Here is a 21,068-nt window from a genome sequence, read left to right as displayed (position 1 = left end):
ACTGGGTTCTAAAATTTAGCCAAACTGTACATTCTTTGTTGAGGGCCTTTTTTTTCCTTTTTTTTTTTTTTAAATTTTTATACTTCTTTGAATCTCACACTTTATAGGTCCCTTAAAGAAGGTGAATCAGAAGAATGTTTTAAACCAGTGACATTGACACAATATGGAATGTGGACTGACAAATATATATTCAAGTGTAAAGATTTATGTAAGAAAACAGCCCTACCCAGACATGAGAATATTATTATTCTAATTCAGAGATTCAAATAATAGAATTCTATCAACTCCATGTCCTCACATCCCATAATAATGAGCAGTTTTTGAAAGCAATAAAAAGAAATATAGGGGTCCCAAAAGACGAAGTGAAAGAGAAAGGGTCTGAGAAAGTATTTGAAGATATTATATTTGAAAACTTCCCTAACATGGGAAAGGAAATAGCCACCCAAGTACAAGAAGCACAGAGAGTCCCATACAGGATAAGCCCAAGGAGAAACGTGCGAAGATGTGTATTAATCAAATTTTAAAAAATTAAATTCAAGGAAAAAATATTCAAAGCAGCAAAGGAAAAGCAAAAACATATAAGGGAATCCCCATAAGGTAATCAGCTGATTTTTGAGCAGAAACTCTGCAGGCCAGAAAGGAGTGGTGGGATTAAAGTGATGAAACAGAAAAACCTACAACCAAAATTACTCTACCCAACAAAGGCCTCATTCAGGTTTGGAGAAATCAAAAGCTTTATGGATAAGCAAAAGCCAAGAGAATACAACACCATCACATCATGTTTATAACAAATACTAAATGAACTTCTCTAGATGAGAAACACAAGAGAAGAAAAAGACCCACAAAACAATTCCAAAACAATTTAAAAATGGTAATAGGAACATGCATATCAATAATAACAATGAATATAAACATTAAATGTTCCAACCAAAATGGAAGTGACACAAAACAAAACGGATACAAAAATAAGACTTGCATACATGCTGTCTACAAGACATAGGGACTTCATACCTAGTAATACATACAGAAAGAAAGTAAGGGAATGGAAAAAAGATATTTCATGCAAATATCAAAAGAAAGCTGGAATAGCAACACTCAAATCAGACAAAAATAGGCTTTAAAATAAAGACTGTTACAAAAGACAAGAAAGGGCACTATGTAATGACCAAGGGATCAATCCTAGAAGTAAAGTAAAGTAAGACATAACAATTGTAAATACCTATGTACCCAACAGGGCTTCCCTGGTGGCTCAGAGGTTAAAGCGTCTGCCTGCAATGCAGGAGACCTGGGTTCAATCCCTGGGTTGGGAAGATCCCCTGGAGAAGGAAATGGCAACCCGCTCCAGTATTCTTGCCTGGAGAATCCTATGGATGGAGGAGCCTGGTGGGCGACAGTCCACAGGGTCTCAAAGAGTTGGACACAACTGAGCGACTTTACTTTACTATGTACCCAACATAGGAGCACCTCAGTACATAAGGCAAATGGTAGCAGCCAAACCAGAGTAAACTGACAGTAACAAAATAATAGTGAGGGACTTTAACACCCCATCACACCACTGGACAGATATCCAGTCAGAAAATAAATAGGGAAAAACAACAGACCAGATAGACTCAGTTGATACTTAAAGGACATTTCTGAAAGCAGCAGAACATATCTTCTTCTCAAGTACACATGGAACATTCTCTAGGATAGATCACATTTTGGATCACAAATCAAGCCTTGGTAAATTTAAGAAAATTGAAATCATATCAAGCATCTGTTCTAACAACAACACTATGCGATTAGAAGTCAATCATAGGAAAACTATAAAAAACACAAACACGTGGAGGCCAAGCAATACACTACTAAATAAAGCTAATTTTATTCTCCAGAGATCCCCGAAGAAATCAAAGAGGAAATAAAAAATACATAAAAACAGATAAACAATGAAAAGACAACAACCCAAAACCTATGGGATACAGCAAAAGCAGTTCAAAGACGGAAGTTTATAGCAGTACAGTCTCACCTCAAGAAACAATAAATGTCTCAAATAAACAATGTAAACTTACACCTAAAACAACTAGAGAAAGAACATAAAACAAAATCCCGAAGTTAGCAGAAAGAAATCACAAAGATCACAGAAGAAATAAATGAAATACAAATGAGAAAAACAATAGCAGAGATCAATAAAGGTAGAAGTTGGTTCTTTGAGAGAAGATAAGCCAAACTGATAAACCTTTAGCCAGACTCATTAAGAAGAAAAGGGAGAGGATTAAAATCAATAAAATCAGAAATGAAAAATGAGAAATCACAACTGACACTGTACAAAGGATCATAGGAGGCTACTATAAGGGATTATATGCCAATAAAATGGACAACCTGCAAGAAACGGACAAATTCTTAGAAAGGTACAACCTTCCAAGACTGAACAGGGAAATAAAAATATATACAGACAAATCACAAGCAATGAATTTGAAACTGTAATTAAAAAATCTTCCAACAAACAAAAGTGCAGGACCAGATGGCTTCACAGGCGAATTCTATCAAACATTTTGAGAAGAGCTAACACCTACCCTTCTCAAATTCTTCCAAAAATTTACATAAGGAGGAACACTCCCAAACTCATTCTACAAGGCCACCATCACCCTGATACCAAAACCAGACGAAGGTATCACAGAAAAAGAAATTACAGAAAAGAATCACTAATGAACACAGATGCAAAAATCCTCAACAAAATTCTAGCAAACAGAACCCAATAACATATTAAAATTATGATATACCATGATCAACTGGAATTTGTCTCAGGGATTGACTCTTCAATATATGCAAAGCAATATGACAAACCATATTAATAAATTAAATAATAAAAACCATATAATCATCTCAACAGATGCAGAAAAAGCTTTTGATACAATTCAATACTCATTTATGATTAAAAAAAAGAACTCTTCAGAGAATAGGCATAAAGGGAACACACCTCAACGTAATAAAAGCAATATGACAAACCTACAACTAACAACATTCTCAAAAAAACTGAAAGCATTTCCTATATGGTCAGGAAGAAAAACAAGGATGTACACTCTTTCCAGTATTATTCAACATAGTTTTAGAAGTCCTAGCCATGGCAATCAGAAGAAAAAGACTAAAGAAGACCCAAAATTGTCAGTGTTTGCAGATGACATGCTACTATGCACAGAAAATCCTAAAGATGCTACAAGAAAACTACTATAGCTCAATGAATTTGGTACAAAATTAACAAAAAATTTGATACAAAATTAACACACAAAAATCTCTGGCATTCCTATACAAGAACAAAAGACCAGAAAGAGAAATTAAGAAAACAATCACATTTACCATTGCAACAGAAGGAATCAAATATCTAGTAATAAACCTACCCACAGAGGCAAAAGACCTGTATTCTGAAAATTTAAAACATTGATTAAAGAAATCAAAGATGACACAGATGGAAATATATACCATGTTCCTGGGCTAGAAGAATAAATATTGTGAAAATGACTATACCACTCAAAGTGATCTATAGATTTAATCCCTATCAAACTATCAATGGCATTTTTCACATTAGAACAAACATTTTTTTACAATTTGTATGGAAACATAGAAGAACCTGAATAGCCAAAGCAATCTTGAGTAAGAAAAAATAAAGCTGGACAAATCAGGCTCCCTGACTTCAGGCTATACTAGAGTGCTATAGTAATCAAGACAGTATGGTACTGGCACAAAAACAGAAATACAGATCAATGGATAGAAAGTTCAGAGATAGCACCTATGGTCACCTAATCTATAACAAAGGATGCAAGAATATACCATGCGAAACAGTTTCAATAAGTAGTGCTGGGAAAACTGGACTGCTATATGCAAAATAATGAAATTAGAACACTAACACCATACACAAAAAATAAACCCAAAATAGATTAAAGACCTAAATATAAGTCCAGACACTATAGTACTCTTAGATGAAAACATAGGAAAAGCACTCTTTGACATAAACCACAGCAAGATCTTTTTTAAAGTAATGAAAAATAAAAAGAAAAATAAAAAAATGGGACTAATTAAACTTAAAAGCTTCAGCTCAGCAAAGGAAACCATAAACAAGATGAAAAGCAACCCTCAGAATAGGAGAAAACATTTGCAAATGAAGCAAGTGACAAAGGATTAATCTCCAAAGTATATAAACAGCTCATACAGCCCAATATCAAAACAAACAAGCCAATAAGACAATGACACAGCAGAAACCAACACAACATTGCAATTTCCTCCAATTAAAAAATAAATTTAAAAAAGAAAAAAGAAATGGGCAGAAGACCTAGACATTTCTCCAAAGAAGACATACAGATGGCCAAGAGGCACATGAAAAGATGCTCAACATCATTAATTATTCAGTTCAGTTCAGTCGCCCAGTCGTGTCCAACTCTTTGCAACCCCATGAATCTCAGCACGCCAGGCCTCCTTGTCCATCACCAACTCCCAGAGTTCACTCAAACTCACCTCCATCAAGTCAGTGATGCCATCCAGCCATCTCATCCTCTGTCGTCCCCTTCTCCTCCTGCCCCCAATCCCTCCCAGCATCAGAGTCTTTTCCAATGAGTCAACTCTTCACATGAGGTGGCCAAAGTACTGGAGTTCATTAATTATTAGAGAAATGCAAATCAAAATGACCGTGAGGTATCATCTCACACCACTCAGAATGGCCATCATCAAAAAAATCTACAAACAATAAATGCTGGAGAAGGTGTGGGGGAAAAGGAACCCTTTTATACTGTTGGTGGGAATCTAAATGGATACAGCCACTATGGAGAAGAGTATGGAGGTTCCTCGAAAAACTAAAACTACTGTTTGACCCAGCAATCCCATTACTGGGCATATGCCCTGAAAAAACCAGAAAGCAAAAAGATACATGTATCCCAATGCTCACTGCAGCAATATTTACAATAGCCAGGACATGGAAGCAACCTAAATGTCCACTGACAGGCGCATGGATAAAGAAGATGTATAACATATATATAATGGATACTACTCAGAATGAAACTGGGTCATCAGTACAGATGTGAATGAAACTAGAATCTGTTCTACAAAGTGAAGTAAGTCAGAAAGAGAAAAACAAATACCGTACATTAACTCATGTATGTGGAATCTAAAAAAAGTGGTAGAGATGAATCTATTTGTAGGGCAGGATTAGAGACATAGTCGTGGAGAACAGACATGGGATGGGAAGTGGGATGTGGGATGAATTGGGAGATTAGGGTTGACATATATACCCTATCATGTGCAAAACTGATAGCTAATGGGAACCATCTGCATAGTACAGGGAGCTCAGTTGGATGCCCTGTGATGACCTAGAGGGTTGGAATTGAGGGGAGGAGGCTCAAGGAGAGGGGATATAGGTGTACATACAATTGATTTACTTTGGTGTACAGCACAACATTATAAGGCAAGTATACACCAATAAAAAAAATATTTAACAAAAGAAGGGATGGATATCTTCAGGCAGCATCACTGAGATGCTTACTCTGATCAGAAAGATCACAAGGAAGTAAGAGGAGTCAGGGAATTTGGGGAACTTTTCATGCAGACTACAGGCTGAGGTTTTAGGTCATTTTTCAGCACAACCAGGGACATGAGGGTACCCTAGCTGAACTGGAATTTAGAGACCATTTGTCCCCCATAATTTAAGGTGTATCAGTATGAAAACAAAGACCCAGAGAAAGTAAATGGCCCATGCAAACTTCAATTATTTTGTCGATTTGCAACTTCACTTAAACTGGAACTCAGTTCTCTTTCACTCTTCTCTAATTACCAACTTTAGAAGTCACCTCTCTCTTCGTTGAATTAGAGACCACAGTAAATTTTTCCATTTGAATGTTTCTTATGTGCATTTGTTTTTTACTGTTCTAGTTCAAACATGCGAATTATGAGAATGAGGAATTTTGAAAAGAGGGTTATTCAAAAGTAAAAAGACAAAATTAAGCTGTGTGTGTGTGTGCGTGCTTGTATGTATCAGTCCTTCAACTGGCATGTGAAGTTAAACCTCTTGAAGAGAACTGTTCCTTCCAGTTTCAGTCTGCATGGTCTTACATGTAAGTGTGAGCACATGTGTGTGTGTGAGAGCATGTGTGCTGAGAGGTAAATAGTCTATGGCCATACCACCCTGAAGGAAATCAACCCTGAATATTCATTGGAAGGACTAATGCTGAAGCTGAAGCTCCAATCCTTTGGCCACCTGATACAAAGATCCTCCTCACTGGAAAAGACCCTTGTGCTGGGAAAGATTGAAGGCAGGAGGAGAAGGGGATGAGATGGTTGGATGGCATCATTGATTCAATGGACATGAATTTGAGCAAACTCAAGGAGATGCTGAAGGTCAGGGAAGCCTGGTGTATTACAGTCCCTGGGTCACAAAGAGTCAGACACTACTGAGCAATTGAACAACATACCACTCTGAATGCACCCGATCTCATCTGAGAGGTAAATAAATGAAAATTAGGGAAGAAGATTGTGTTTGCTTTTCACTCATAAACTGGTGTTTTTCTTTACACCTTGATAACACACAAGAAATAAACAACCTTAAAGTAGCATGGCATTTTCTATTAAGGTTTTCTATCTTACTTTGATTTTTCCATTTCAGTGCTTCATTTTTACCTCCAAGTAATTGTGCTAACCCAGTGAACATGCAGCTACCAATGCCCAAATGCCTTACAAGAGAAAAGCATAGTAGAGGCCATGTTAATTCTAAAAGGCACTGATTTCTTTCTTGTATTCTGTTAATAAATCATTGAAAATGCAACATTTTCTTGGGAAACATTCTTAAAATCAGGTCACCATTCATGGCTTTAAAACTAGCTTCCAACATTCTGCAAATGGGGAAAATACTCAATATGAATAAAAAGTGAACTGATTTGCATAATGAACTTTTCTGTTCATCTATGGGCAAGCTAAGGGAATTCTCTGAAAGTTGTAAAATTATGTTTCTGCTTTGTTTCAATGCACCTGAAAAGTACAAAGTAATAAATCTCATCTGGCGGAAATGATAGTAGCTCTTCAACCCTGTTTAAGATCCATACATCTTTGGATAAAATGATTCTGTCAAATCTGGCTATCTTATTGCCAAAACTGACATAGGTGAAAGCAAGGGTAGTGACAAAATTTGACTTTTATCCAGAGAAAAATGAAGCTCTCTTGTGGCAGAGTTTTGAGCTGAGCAGCAACATGACCTAACAACATATTTCAGAAACACCCGTCTATCTGAGAACAGAGCGTGGAGGATGAATGCAGATGCAGAGGGCCCATTTGGGATGCTGCTGGGACAAGGCAGGAGAAAATGCCAGGCAGCAGGGCAAAGTCAAGAACTGATACACTGATACTGCAGTGGTAGCCATTGCCTTCTCCAGGGGACCTTCCCAACCAGACATCAAACCTGGGTCTCCTGCATTGCAGGCAGATTCTTTACTATCTGAGCCACCCGGGAAGCCTCAATTTAGGATTATAACTATAGAGAAATTATGGATTATAGGAAGAGCCTTTAATTATTTTTTTATAAATTTGTGAGTTTTATTGTCAAGTAAGCCCGGATACATTTATATATGTTGGTCTTCCAGTAACATACCTTTCTCTGAAATACCTTAGAGCTTTAAGGAAAAGAAGAAGAAGAAAAAAAAAAGGTCACTGCTATAAGGAGAACCAATCTTTCACCACCTAATCAGTTCAGTCACTCAGTCTTGTGCGACTCTTTGTGACCCCATGAATCGCACCATGCCAGGCCTCCCTGTCCATCACCAACTCCCTGAGTTTACTCAAACTCATGTCCATCAAGGAGGTGATGCCATCCAGCCATCTCATCCTCTGTCGTCCCTGTTTCCTCCTGCCCCCAATCCCTCCCAGCATCAGAGTCTTTTCCAATGAGTCAACTCTTCGCATGAGGTGGCCAAAGTACTGGAGTTTCAGCTTCAGCATAAGTCCTTCCAATGAACAGCCAGGACTGATCTCCTTCAGGATGGACTGGTTGGATCTCCTTGCAGTCCAAAGGACTCTCAAGAGTCTTCTCCAACACCGCAGTTCAAAAGCATCAATTCTTCTGCGCTAAGCCTTCTTCACAGTCCAACTCTCACATCCATACATGACCACAGGAAAAACCATAGCCTTGACTAGACGCACCTTTGTTGGCAAAGTAATGTCTCTGCTTTTCAGTATGCTATCTAGGTTGGTCATAACTTTCCTTCCAAGGAGTAAGCATCTTTTAATTTCATGACTGCAGTCATCATCTGCAGTGATTTTGGAGCCCAAAAAAATAAAGTCTGACACTGTTTCCACTGTTTCCCCATCTATTTCCCATGAAGTGATGGGACCAGATAGCATGAACTTCGTCTTCTGAATGTTGAGCTTTAAGCCAACTTTTTCACTCTCCTCTTTCACTTTCAAGAGGCTTTTTAGTTCCTCTTCACTTTCTGCCATAAGGGTGGTGTCATCTGCATGTCTGAGGTTATTGATATTTCTCCCACCAATCTTGATTCCAGTTTGTGCTTCCTCCAGGCTAGCGTTTCTCATGATGTACTGTGCATATAAGTTAAATAAGCAGGGTGACAGTATACAACCTTGATGTACCCCTTTTCCTATTTGGAACTTGTCTGTTGTTCCATGTCCAGTTCTAACTGTTGAGTCCTGACCTGCATATAGGTTTCTCAAGAGGCAGGTCAGGTAGTCTGGTATTCCCATCTCTTTCATAATTTTCCACAGTTTATTGTGATCCACACAGTCAAAGTCTTTGGCGTAGTCAATAGGGCAGAAATAGATGTTTTTCTGGAACTCTCTTGCTTTTTCCATGATCCAGCGGATGTTGGCGATTTGATCTCTGGTTCCTCTGCCTTTTCTAAAACCAGCTTGAACATCTGGAAGTTCATGGTTCACATACTGCTGAAGCCTGGCTTGGAGAATTTTGAGAATTACTTTACTAGCGTGTGAGATGAGTGCAATTGTGCGGTAGTTTAAGCATTCTTTGGCATTGCCTTTCTTTGGGATTGGAATGAAAACTGACCTTTTCCAGTCCTGTGGCCACTGCTGAGTTTTCCAAATTTGCTGGCATATTGAGTGGAGCACTTTCACAGCATCATCTTTCAAAATTTGAAAGAGCTCAACTGGAATTCCATCACCTCCACTAGCTTTGTTCATAGTGATGCTTTCTAAAGCTCATTTGACTTCACATTCCAGGATGTCTGGCTCTAGGTGAGTGATCACACCATCGTGATTATCAGGGACATGAAGATTTTTTTTGTACAGTTCTGTGTATTCTTGCCACCTCTTCTTAATATCTTCTGTTTCTGTTAGGTCCATACCATTTCACCACCTAATAGAGTTGATCTTTTTTTATTAATGTAATTATAGCCTGTAAGGTGGCTATGAAACTGTTTTATTTCAATACTTTGTTCTGTCCAAGAGAATAACATTTATGACATTTTTCTGCCCACCGCAAAAATCCATCACACACAAAAGTAATATGCAGTTGGGAATATAAGGTTACCATTAGTCTATTTCAGTAACACTAAAGACCTGCTTTAAAAAAGATGTTGCTAATCTATGCTAAATATTGGTAAGTGAAATAAGTCAGGCAAACTGAAGTACACGTTATTCCATTTTCATAAAATTCTAGAATGTCAAACTAATCTATGCAAGATTTCTACTAACCAAAGGTATAAAAACATGTTTATTTCACTGAAATTCAAGCACATTGAAAGGTCCACAGATTTCTAAAACTAGTATCTTTATCCTGATTGGTATGTTCTGTGCTTGTCCATGAATTTTTTGTTAGTTTTTATGAAAACTTTTAGAGAACAGTACCATGAAAATTAGCACACAATAATGGGTAACAAGCTTCTTTCAAATGAAAATTTTAAGATTAATAAAATCATACGATTTTAGAGAAATATGTGTTTCTTATACCACAGTTTTATGCACTATTAACATCATAAAAGTATTCTAAAATGCTGAGACACATCACACAAATTAAAACCCAAATTCTGTCATCAAGGGATAATTTTATAAATATCAAGTGAATGTCATTCCAGATGTGTGTGCATGCATGTGTGCTTGTGTGTGTACACAGACATGATTGGATGATGAAGGAAGCATTTGGAAAGACTGAACATTGTTTGAATTTTCAAAAGATGGTACAATATTGTCAGTGTTGAACACTGAGAAGTCCTTTCAGTCTATCAGCACTCCCAATCTTTCTTTTGGGTTATTTTCCCTCTTAGCCATTTCTTTATCCTTCCATGCTTTAACACCCATGACAACAGAGCACTTGTGGAATTACTAATTATGAGAGTGAAATGTAGTCATACAATATGTGCCTTTCTTTGGCAGATGCTTGTCAAGTCAGCTCTATAATCAAGGAATCTACTGCTTTCTTTCCCTTTAAAGAAATTTTGGTCAAGAGATAAGAGGCGTGAGCCTTCCCACAGAGAGAGTGAAAATGATACTATGTCAAATTCATCCACGTGATTCACGAAAGTTGTCAGAAGGAACCATAAGATGTTCTTTATATAAGATATGCATACTATAAATATGATGAGTTTGAGATATTTTCCCACTAACTGTTATCTGTAAATACTTCATACAAATACTTGATCTTCATACATTATTTCCTTTCTAGAAGCCTGCTTGTCATTTACGGAGAAGGCAATGGCGACCCACTCCAGTGTTCTTGCCTGGATCATCCCAGGGCTGGCGGAGCCTGGTGGGCTGCCGTCTATGGGGTCGCACAGAACATCTATTTCTGCTTTACTGACCATGCCAAAGCCTTTGACTGTGTGAATCACAATAAACTGTGGAAAATTCTGAAAGAGATGGTTTTTCCAGTGGTCATGTATAGATGTGAGAGTTGGACTGTCAAGAAAGCTGAGTGCTGAAGAATTGATGCTTTTGAACTGGGGTGTTGGAGAAGACTCTTGGAAAGTCCCTTGGACTGCAAAGAGATCCAACCAGTCCATTCTGAAGGAGATCAGCCCTGGGTGTTCTTTGGAAGGAATGATGCTAAAGCTGAAACTCTAGTACTTTGGCCACCTCATGCAAAGAGCTGACTTATTGGAAAAGACTCTGATGCTGGGAGGGATTGGGGGCAGGAGGCAAAGAGGACGACAGAGGATGAGATGGCTGGATGGCATCACTGACTCGATGGAGGTGAGTTTGAGTGAACTCTGGGAGTTGGTGATGGACAGGAAGGCCTGGCGTGCTGCGATTCATGGGGTCGCAAAGAGTTGGACACGACTGAGCGACTGAACTGAACTGTACTGTGTGAATCAAGTGACCTGTATGGTGATAAGACCACTGCCTGCAGCCCACATTGTTCTGGCCTGGCCATTTATTTTTATTAAAGACATTTAAGAGTAATTCCATATTATGTGAAAGCAAAAAAAGAGGTAGGTTTAAGGAACATCATATTTAGGTAAATTTTATTGATAGCTCAATTTGTGGTATTTTGAAAAATTCAGTTTCAATTATCATCATCATGAAGGGCTACCTAAGGCTATTCCCTTGACACAGAAGCTCCTCTGTGCTCCAAATGGGGATGCAGAATTTCAGCTCAAGTTTTTGTACTACACAGTTTATTTTATGTAGTCTCTAGAAACATACAACCTTCCTGAATCAGGAAGAAATAAGACAGCAGAACAGACTGATCACTAGCAGTGAGATTGAATTTGTAATAAAAAAAATCCCAAGCAAACAAAAGCCCAGGACCAGACAGCTTCACAAAGAAATTCTACCAAATACATAAAGGACACCTATCCTTCCCAAAGTATTCAAAAAAACTGAAAAGGAGGGAACACTTCCAAATTTCTTCTATGAAACCATCATTACCCTGATACCAAACCAGGTGAAGACTTTGCAACCACCACCACAACAAAAAATCATAGGACAGTATCTCTGGTGAATATACATACAAACTACTTTCAGCAAACCAAGCTCTGTTCAGAAACCTAATAATAATTCACAACACACTAAATTCTAAGTTATTTCTGTAGTCATTATAATTGTTTAATAACTGTAAAGCATCTCGGAGAAGGCAATGGCACCCCACTCCAGTACTCTTGCCTGGAAAATCCCATGGATGGAGGAGCCTGGGAGGCTGCAGTCCATGGGTTCGCTAAGAGTCAGACAGGACTGAACGACTTCACTTTGACTTTTCACTTTCCTGCATTGGAGAAGGAAATGGCAACCCACTCCAGTGTTCTTGCCTGGAGAATCCCAGGGACGGGGGAGCCTGGTGGGCTGCCGTCTATGGGGTCGCACAGAGTCAGACACGACTTTAGTGACTTAGCAGCAGCATAAAGTATCTGCCTACAATGCAGGAGACCCAGGTTCGATCCCTGGGTTGGGAAGATCCCCTGGAGAAGGAAATGGCAGCCCAGTCTAGTACTCTTGCCTGGAGAATCCCATGGATGGAGGAGCCTGGTAGATTACAGTCCATGGGGTTGCAAAGAGTCGGACATGACTGAGCAACTTCACTTTCTACCTCCAAAGAGGTTTTCAATCTGGTCAATTTAATTTTTTCCAGGAAATCTGTAAGTGCTCCATTAAACTGAAAAAAAAAAAAAAAGGGGTCATTGAGGTGAAGGTAAACACAGGGAGAAATGGGTGCATAACAGTGAGAGCAGTTATTCACCACCAGGTGGTCCAACATTAAAAACGTTGTACTTTCTGCGACTTCTTGGATCTCAACTCACTGAAGGAGAGGAACTCTGTTAAAAATGCAGGATGTGAGTTCTGCCTGAACCCTCAGGTTGTGTGCTTAGTCGATCAGTCGTGTCCGACTCTTTGGGACACTACGCACTGTAACCTGCCAGGCTCCTCCGTCCATGGGATTCTCCAGGCAAGAATACTGGGGTGGGTTGCCATATGCTCCTCCAGGGGATCTTCCCCACCCAGAGATTAAACCCAGGTCTAGCACACTGCAGACAGATTCTTCACCATCTGAGCCACCAGGGAAGATGAACACTCAGATTACCCTTGTGTAGAACTAAGCAACCTGGGTTACGTCAGCTCACGTTAAGCTATCCTGAAAATTCTCCTTTTAAGTGTTGAGTTTTCCACTGTTTCCATCATAAGGAATATTACTACCTAATATTCTGGTCATTATAAATAGACTTTGTATCCTTACATAAAATTAAAGTAGTTCAGTTGAAAATGCTTTCAACATTATTTTGTATCCTGTATACTTAGCACTTTGTGGGCAAAAAATGCCATTATTTTTGGTCTGTGTTTCCACAATTTAATGTCAGATGGACTAACGGTATCCTTTCCTATAGAGGTATCATTTTCAATAGGACGTCTTATAAACTACTATATTTGTTATTTAATTGAAAATTGACAGTTAAGAAAAAAGAATTCTTTATAAATCTAAAACTCTCTTAAACAAATATAATTTAAAGTAAGTTGACATATACAGGCATATTTAGCCACCTGTTTGTATACACAGGCATTCCTTTAGCAAAACGAAATGACCCAAATTATTCTCATTTCTGATATTTAATTTAGTATGACAAAGGCCATATGATACATTAAAAATACAACCTATATAGGGATTTTTTAGACACTGCATTTATGTAATAACTTACACACAATGATTTGTATTAAAATTCCTTAAGCATCCCTGTTTTTTTACTTGTAATATTTGTGTAGCAGGATTTCACTTTGAGGATAAAATATGTTCTTAATAAATTCATTAAAGAAATTAATTTTATTTATCTCACCTTTTATTCTACTATCAGGGCATATAATTGAACTTGCTGTCACTTTTCAAACTATGTAAATGCCTATGTATCTACATTTAACTTTTTTTTTTTAATTGCAATGCTCTTCTAACTCTTGAATTTTTAAGCTATCATGCTCTTGTAGCCCTTCCCAGATACTACTGCTTATTTTGAGATACAAATTAACCAAATAATAATAGCATGTTTACTTAGAGTGGAGAAGAAAATGGTAACCCACTCCAGGATTCTTGCCTGGGAAATCCCACAGACAGAGGAACCTAGCGGGCTACAATCCATGGGGTAGCAAAAGAGTCAGACACAGCTGAGCCACTAAACAACAGCAATAAACTTAAAAATGATCAGGATATACATCTACATTTCCCTGTCTTGAAAGAAACGTGTAATTAATTACTTACTAAATAGCATATGTTGCTGCTGCTGCTGCTAAGTCGCTTCAGTCGTGTCCAACTCTGTGCGACCCCACAGATGGCAGCCCACCAGGCTCCCCCGTCCCTGGGATTCTCCAGGCAAGAATACTGGAGTGGGTTGTCATTTCCTTCTCCAATGCATGAAAGTGAAAAATGAAAGTGAAGTCACTCAGTCGTGCCCGACTCTTAGCGACCCCATGGACTGCAGCCTACCAGGCTCAGAGGCTGTCTGAGATATTGAAACATGACACACAGGAATGTCCAAATTTGGGCACAAATTCTTGATACTCATATCAGCCAAACTCCCTCATGTTCTATGGGAATTTACCACCAAAGATGAAGGGAAACTCCAGTCTAGTTTGCAAGTTACAAATTAATCAATGAGTATATTTTAAAGGCAATGAATTAAAGTCAAAGTTGGGAGTTAAATTTGTCTGGCAAGTTTCTTTGAATAAATTCCCTTTATTTTCTGTTGGTAACAGAAAATAAGGATCTGATATTACTCTAATTTCTTAAGCCTCTGTTTTCCTTGAAATGTTTCTTTTTTTAATTGCCAGCAGAACTTGAAGCTTCCCATCCTCCCACCCAAGTTCATGATAGGAAGGAGCAACAAAAACACATTCTTCTCCCTGTGCATGATTTAATTACAGCTTCCTGGTCTCAAAATAACTCACCTCTCACTTTTATCTCAGGAAGATTGTCAGGGATGTCATGCCATTACTTTTGCTTTTTAAGTAGGTTGGAAAAGAGCACACATTATAAACACTGAAAAACATCTCATATGTTTGTTCTTGTCTTTTATTATTATTTAATAAATACAGGACAGCCAGCCTTAATGCCAGGTTAGGAAAGGTGATTTAGGCTCCTCCTAACTCTCTTTTGGAATATAACTTTGAGCCCTGAGCCACTGTGTAAGAAATCTGGCGGCCTTGAAGCGATCTTTTTGGAGAGATCCCAAGACCAACGCAAACACAGACAGATGCCCCAACAGCCTGGCTTCCACCTGCGTCTTAGAGCATCAGTACTGAACCAGTCACTGACACATGAGTGAGTGAGTCATAAAATTCCACTCTTCAGCCTTCACACCTTATGAAGGAGCTTCACACATCAAGGAACAGAGACAATTCCCACTCTGTGCCCTTCTGGAATTCCTAACCAACAGAATCTGAGTAAAATCAATGATTGTTTGATGGCACTAACTTGAGAGTAATTGTTTCATAGCCACTGGAACACGATGGACTAGCTGCCAAGTCACTTCAGTGTCCGACTCTGTGTGACCCCATGGACTGCAGCCTACCAGGCTTCTCCGTCCATGGGATTCTCCAGGCAAGAACACTGGAGTGGGTTGCCATTTCCTTCTCCAATGAGTGAAAGTGGAAAGTGAAAGTGAAGTCACTCAGTCGTGTCTGACTCTTAGCGACCCCATGGACTACAGCCTACCAGGCTCCCCCATCCATGGGATTTTCCGGGCAACAGTACAGGAGTGGGGTGCTCTTGCCTTCTCCCAAGGTTGAACCATAATACCACATACGTCTGGCATGCTGCAGTCCATGAGGTCTCAAAGAGACACAACTGAGCGACTGAACTGAACTGACCTTGTTTTAGTGACAGTGAAATTCACTGGGATGTTAGCTAACCTTACTGCAGTAATCATTTCACAATGTATACATGCATCAAATCATCATGTTATACACGTTTCATTGTGTTTAACTGACACCATTGTTTAAATTGATACAATGTTTCCTGTCAATTATATATCAATAAAGGTTGAAAATGAAATAAAAATAAATGAATAAATAAGTCCATCATCTCTAGATGGGGGAGGATTGTTACATGACAAGAGTTACCATCTACTGTACACCTAGCGTCTCAGGGTTCCTGGGCACTCCTAGCACCACTACTGGGGTAGCGATATCCTTTATGGATGTGTGTTGTTGCTTGATATCTCCGGGGAACTTGTAGTCTCTTATTTAAATGCAGCATTTACTTGCTCACTTAATCACTTTTTGAACTTTTGTGCCCCAAATTTGTTCACTTCCTCATTAGAAATACTTAGTATTAATTGGAAGTTTCCATTGCTTAGATAAGTGCTTCCTTGCAGTAGGAAAAAAAAACATAAATTTTGGAAATCATCTATGACAGTTCCTTTTGGCTACTGAGAAGTATAAAAATGACATGGCAGTATAAAATAAAATGTTTGCAACTCGTACTAATTTATTTTTCAAGAAGTATGAACTTTGTTAATATTCTCTGAGTAAAAATATCTTTGCTGTAAACAACAGATGCTTGAATTCCTGTGTGCAGACTTAAACCACAGGTAGGAACACTCATTTGAGTTGAATTCTTAGCACCAATGATGACAAATGTGAAATATATTTGCATATTTTATTATATGATACTCTTTTCTAAACTGATTTAAAGGAATTTTCTCTTCCATTCGTTTCAAACTGAAAGTCACAAAATATCTGAAAATTCATTTAAACTGTCAATTGTCTGTATTGGTAGATATCTATTGCTATCTTTAATGAAATATCAAAATGGATGAATTAGAATTTTATCCACTCTTTTCTGTGTACTGTTGTTTATAACTTGTTCTACAGTTTCTGCCCGCCCCCAACCCCGCAACCCCACAATGGGTTTAGGAAGTAGCAAAAAGTGGCCAAAGGTCTTGGATACTGACAAAGCATATAACCAGACTTGTAATTAAGGACTGTTTCTTACACAAAATGTATTACACATAAGAAACTTAAAGTAGCCTTTGCATAGAAATAATTTTGTCTATTTGGTAATATTTTCCTGATTAAGAGCTTTATCTTAATTAGAAGATAGAAAAAGTGCATTTGTTTCAAATTATTTGCCTCTAAATTGCATTGCAGCACCAAGATTGCCATTCTTCGAAGATTATTCTTCTTTGCTTCAACATGTACATTTAATAAAAATAAGTATTGCAGCTTCCTCCGAACTGCCTTTAAAGCTTATTACTTCTCAAATATTCTCAACCATTTTTCAAGTTTTTACATATTGTTGTTAGCACCATGTGATAGCCAACTGAGCTAACCAGCCACCTTTATGTATTGAATCTTGTGGAAGAAATTGAGTTACAGCATCTGCAGTGAACAAAAACACTACACTATAAATGGATGCTAGCCATTTATGGAAATTGAGTTTAGTTTTTTATTCCTACACTTTTGCCAAGTACCTTTCCACATTATTCTTTTTGAACACTGTATACAGCACCCTGGTAAAAGTTCCCCACAACACTTTCAGACCAGTGCACCTTTATTTATGAATGTTCTAGAGGAAGCAAGTAAGACTTGGGCAGCGTTGGTTCGAGACTAGGTCTGCACACTGATAATAAGGCACCACAGGGCCTTTGCTTCACAGTCCCTATGTTACTGCCTATCTCAGGACATGGCAGAGTGGTACAGAAGCATCTTTCTGAGCAGCTCCCTGGTCCCTCTTATCCTATTGGCTGACGGCTGGTACCCAGGGAACTCTGACAAGCCTTCTGACAATCTCTCCTTAAATACCTTTTCTCCATTCTTGGGCACGAATGGAAATTTTCAGTAGGATCATCTGAAAAATCTTTAATCAAGCAGCATATACATTCTAACTAGACAAAATATATCTATAATGTGTATATTTGGGGATGGGTACCTTTTGGAGATTTCCCTTTATATGAACCCAATTACCAAGCTACCACTCTCATTAAAATATATGTGTGTGTGTGTGTGTGTATGTGTATCAAAGATTATCCAATTATCACACTAGGAAAGCCAGCAAAGCATAATATAAACCAATGAATAAATATGCAAATATACAACAAGGAAGCAAATGATCAAATGAACAATGAATGGATAGTGCATTTTAAAAAGCGCTACCATGTGTTACGTCAAGTACTTAGTCAAGTTCTAACTCTTATTTCTGGGCATGCTGTTTGGACAAGTGACAATCTTGCTGACTCTGGACTTTTCATAGGAAAAGGAAAAATAAAAAAGAACCATACCCATATGTCTGTTATAAATATTAAATGAGAACATCCACAGTAAAAGACATCACACTGAATCTCTAGCATAAATAAATTATATAATTGGTTCCCCATGACACTGTACCAATAAGTCTCTAAGACCTTGAGCTACCAGGGGTCCCAGGCTTAGGTTCACTCCAAAAATTAAGAGGTCACTTCTCTATCTTTAGCCTGCTAGTGCTCAAACAAATAGATCATTTTTAGGTTTTCAAATGAAGTCCCATGAATACCTGGATTGAAGTTTTGCCAAAACTGAGCATCTGCCATATAAATCTGCAGAGGTTATACTTGACTGCATTAAACTCAAATGATGCATCCTTTCGGATATCAGGAGATGGAGGATACGACTTAAGCCTGACATCTCAAGTATCTCTAGTTCTTCCCAAAAGGCAAGAACGCAGGCTGGTATTTATCTCAGTGAGAACAAACCATTGTGTGTGTGTATGCATGCTTAGTCGTGTCCGACTCTGTGTGACCTCATGGACTACAGCCCACCAGTCTCCTGTGTCTGTGGGCTTTCCCAGGTAAGCATACTGGAGCGGGTTACCATTTCCTTCTCCAGGGGATCTTCCCCACCCAGGATCAAACCCAAGTCTCTTGCGTCTCCTGTACTGGCAAGTGGATTCTTTACCACTGAGCCACTGGGGAAGACCACATTAAGTCCTACCAAATGAATGAAAACCCTCTAAAGGGCATTTGCTAGACATGCTACAATCCCAACTACTTCTTCCTGAAAATTCATTACATTTAGCTCATGTGTATCAGCGTGTGTGTGTGCATGCACAAACTTCCTTTTGTAAGCCATAAAACCTCAACCAAGTTTCCATGTTTCACACTGTGTCATGTGTACCAATTTATTAAATTGTTTATAGTGTATAACAAAATGAGAATCACCATACTCTTGCATTGACTTCTGTATTCATATTGCATTTATAAAACCATAAATGTGGATGCTTGTATTTGATAATCTACTAATAAGAGATGTCTAGAAGCAACTATATGCCAATAAAATGGACAACCTGCCAAAAATGGGCAAATTCTTAGGATGGTACAACCTTATAAGATTGAACCAGGAAGAAATAGAAAATATAAACAGACCAATCACACACAATGAAGTTGAAAACTGTCATTTAAAATTTTCCAACAAACAAAAGTCCAGGACCAGATGGCTTCATGGGTGAATTATATCAAAAATTTAGAAAGGAGTTAATACCCATTCTTCTCAAACTTTCAAAAAATTGCAGAGGGAAGAACACTCCCAAGCTCGTGCTAAAGGCCACCATCACCCTGATACCAAAACCAAAGACATGATGCCCCCAAAATTACAGAAAATTACAGACCAGTACCACTGATGAACATAGACACTAAAATCCTCCACAAAATACTAGCAACCAGAATCCAACAGCACATTCAAAGGACATACATCATGATCAAGTAGGGTTTATCCCAACGATGCAGGGATTCTGCAATATATGTAAATCAATGTGATACACCATACTAACAAATTAAAGTATAAAAACCATATGATCATCTCAATAGATGCAGAGAAAACTTTTGACAAAATTTGAAACCCATTTATGATTTAAAAAAAAAAAACCTCCCCAGAAAGTGGGCATAGAGGGAACCAACCTCAATATATTCAAAGTCATTAATAAAAAAAAAATAAAAAACCCCACAACAAACATTTAAAGCTTACCACAACCAGTATTCCCAGGTGGTCACCCATCCAAGTACTAACCAGGCCTGACGCTGCTTTGCTTCCGAGATCAGGCACATTCAGGGTGGAATGGCCGTAGACTCTAACATCATTCACAATGGTGAAAAACAACGCATTTTCTCTTAAGATCAGGAACAACACAATGATGTCCACTCCTGCCACTATTATTCAATATAGTTTTGGAAGTTCTAGCCACAGCAACCAGAGAAGGAAAAGAAAATAAAAAAACAAGTACAAACAGGAAAAGACGTAAAAGTGTTACTGTTTACAAATGACATGATACTATACATTGTTGTTTTTCAGTTGCTGAGTCCTGTCAACACTTTGTGACCCCATGGACTGCAGCACCCCAGGCTTCCCTGTCCTTCACTGTCTCCCAGAGTTTGCTCAAATTCATACCATAGAAAGAAAATCCTAAAGAGACCACCAGAATACTACTGGTGGTAATCAATGAATTTGGTAAAGTCGCAGGATACAAAATTGCATAAATATCTCTGGCACTCCTATATGCTAACAACAACATATCAGAAAGAGAAATTAAGGAAACAATCCCATTTACCATTGCAACCAAAAGAATAAAATACCTAGGAGTTGGCCACCTCATGCGAAGAGTTGACTCATTGGAAAAGACTCTGATGCTGGGAGGGATTGGGGGCAGGAGGGGAATGGGACAACAGAGGATGAGATGGCTGGATGGCATCACTGACTCGATGGACATGAGTCTGAGTGAACTCCCAGAGTTGGTAATGGACAGGGAGGCCTGGCGTGCTGTGATTCATGGGGTCACAAAGAGATACAACTGAGCAACTGAACTGAACTGAACTGAAATCTACCTGAGGAAAAAGATATGTACTCAGAAAACTATAAGATATTAATGAAAGGAATCAAAGATGACACAAACAGATGAAGAGATTTACCATGTTCTTGATTGGAAGAATCAATATTGTAAAAATGACTATACCACCCAAAGCAATCTACAGATTCAAAGAAATCCCTATCAAATTATCAATGGCACTTTTCACAGACTTAGAAAAACAAAATTACAATTGGTGTGGAAAACACAAAAGATTCCAAATAGCCAAAGCAATCTTAAAGAAAACCAGAGCTGGACAAATCAAGCTCCCTGACTTCACACCATCCTACAAAGCTGCAGTAATCAA

Source organism: Bos indicus x Bos taurus, chromosome 24 (assembly GCF_003369695.1).
Source record: "Bos indicus x Bos taurus breed Angus x Brahman F1 hybrid chromosome 24, Bos_hybrid_MaternalHap_v2.0, whole genome shotgun sequence".
Classification (NCBI taxonomy): Eukaryota; Metazoa; Chordata; class Mammalia; order Artiodactyla; family Bovidae; genus Bos; species Bos indicus x Bos taurus.
Note: the sequence above shows the minus strand (reverse complement) of the source record.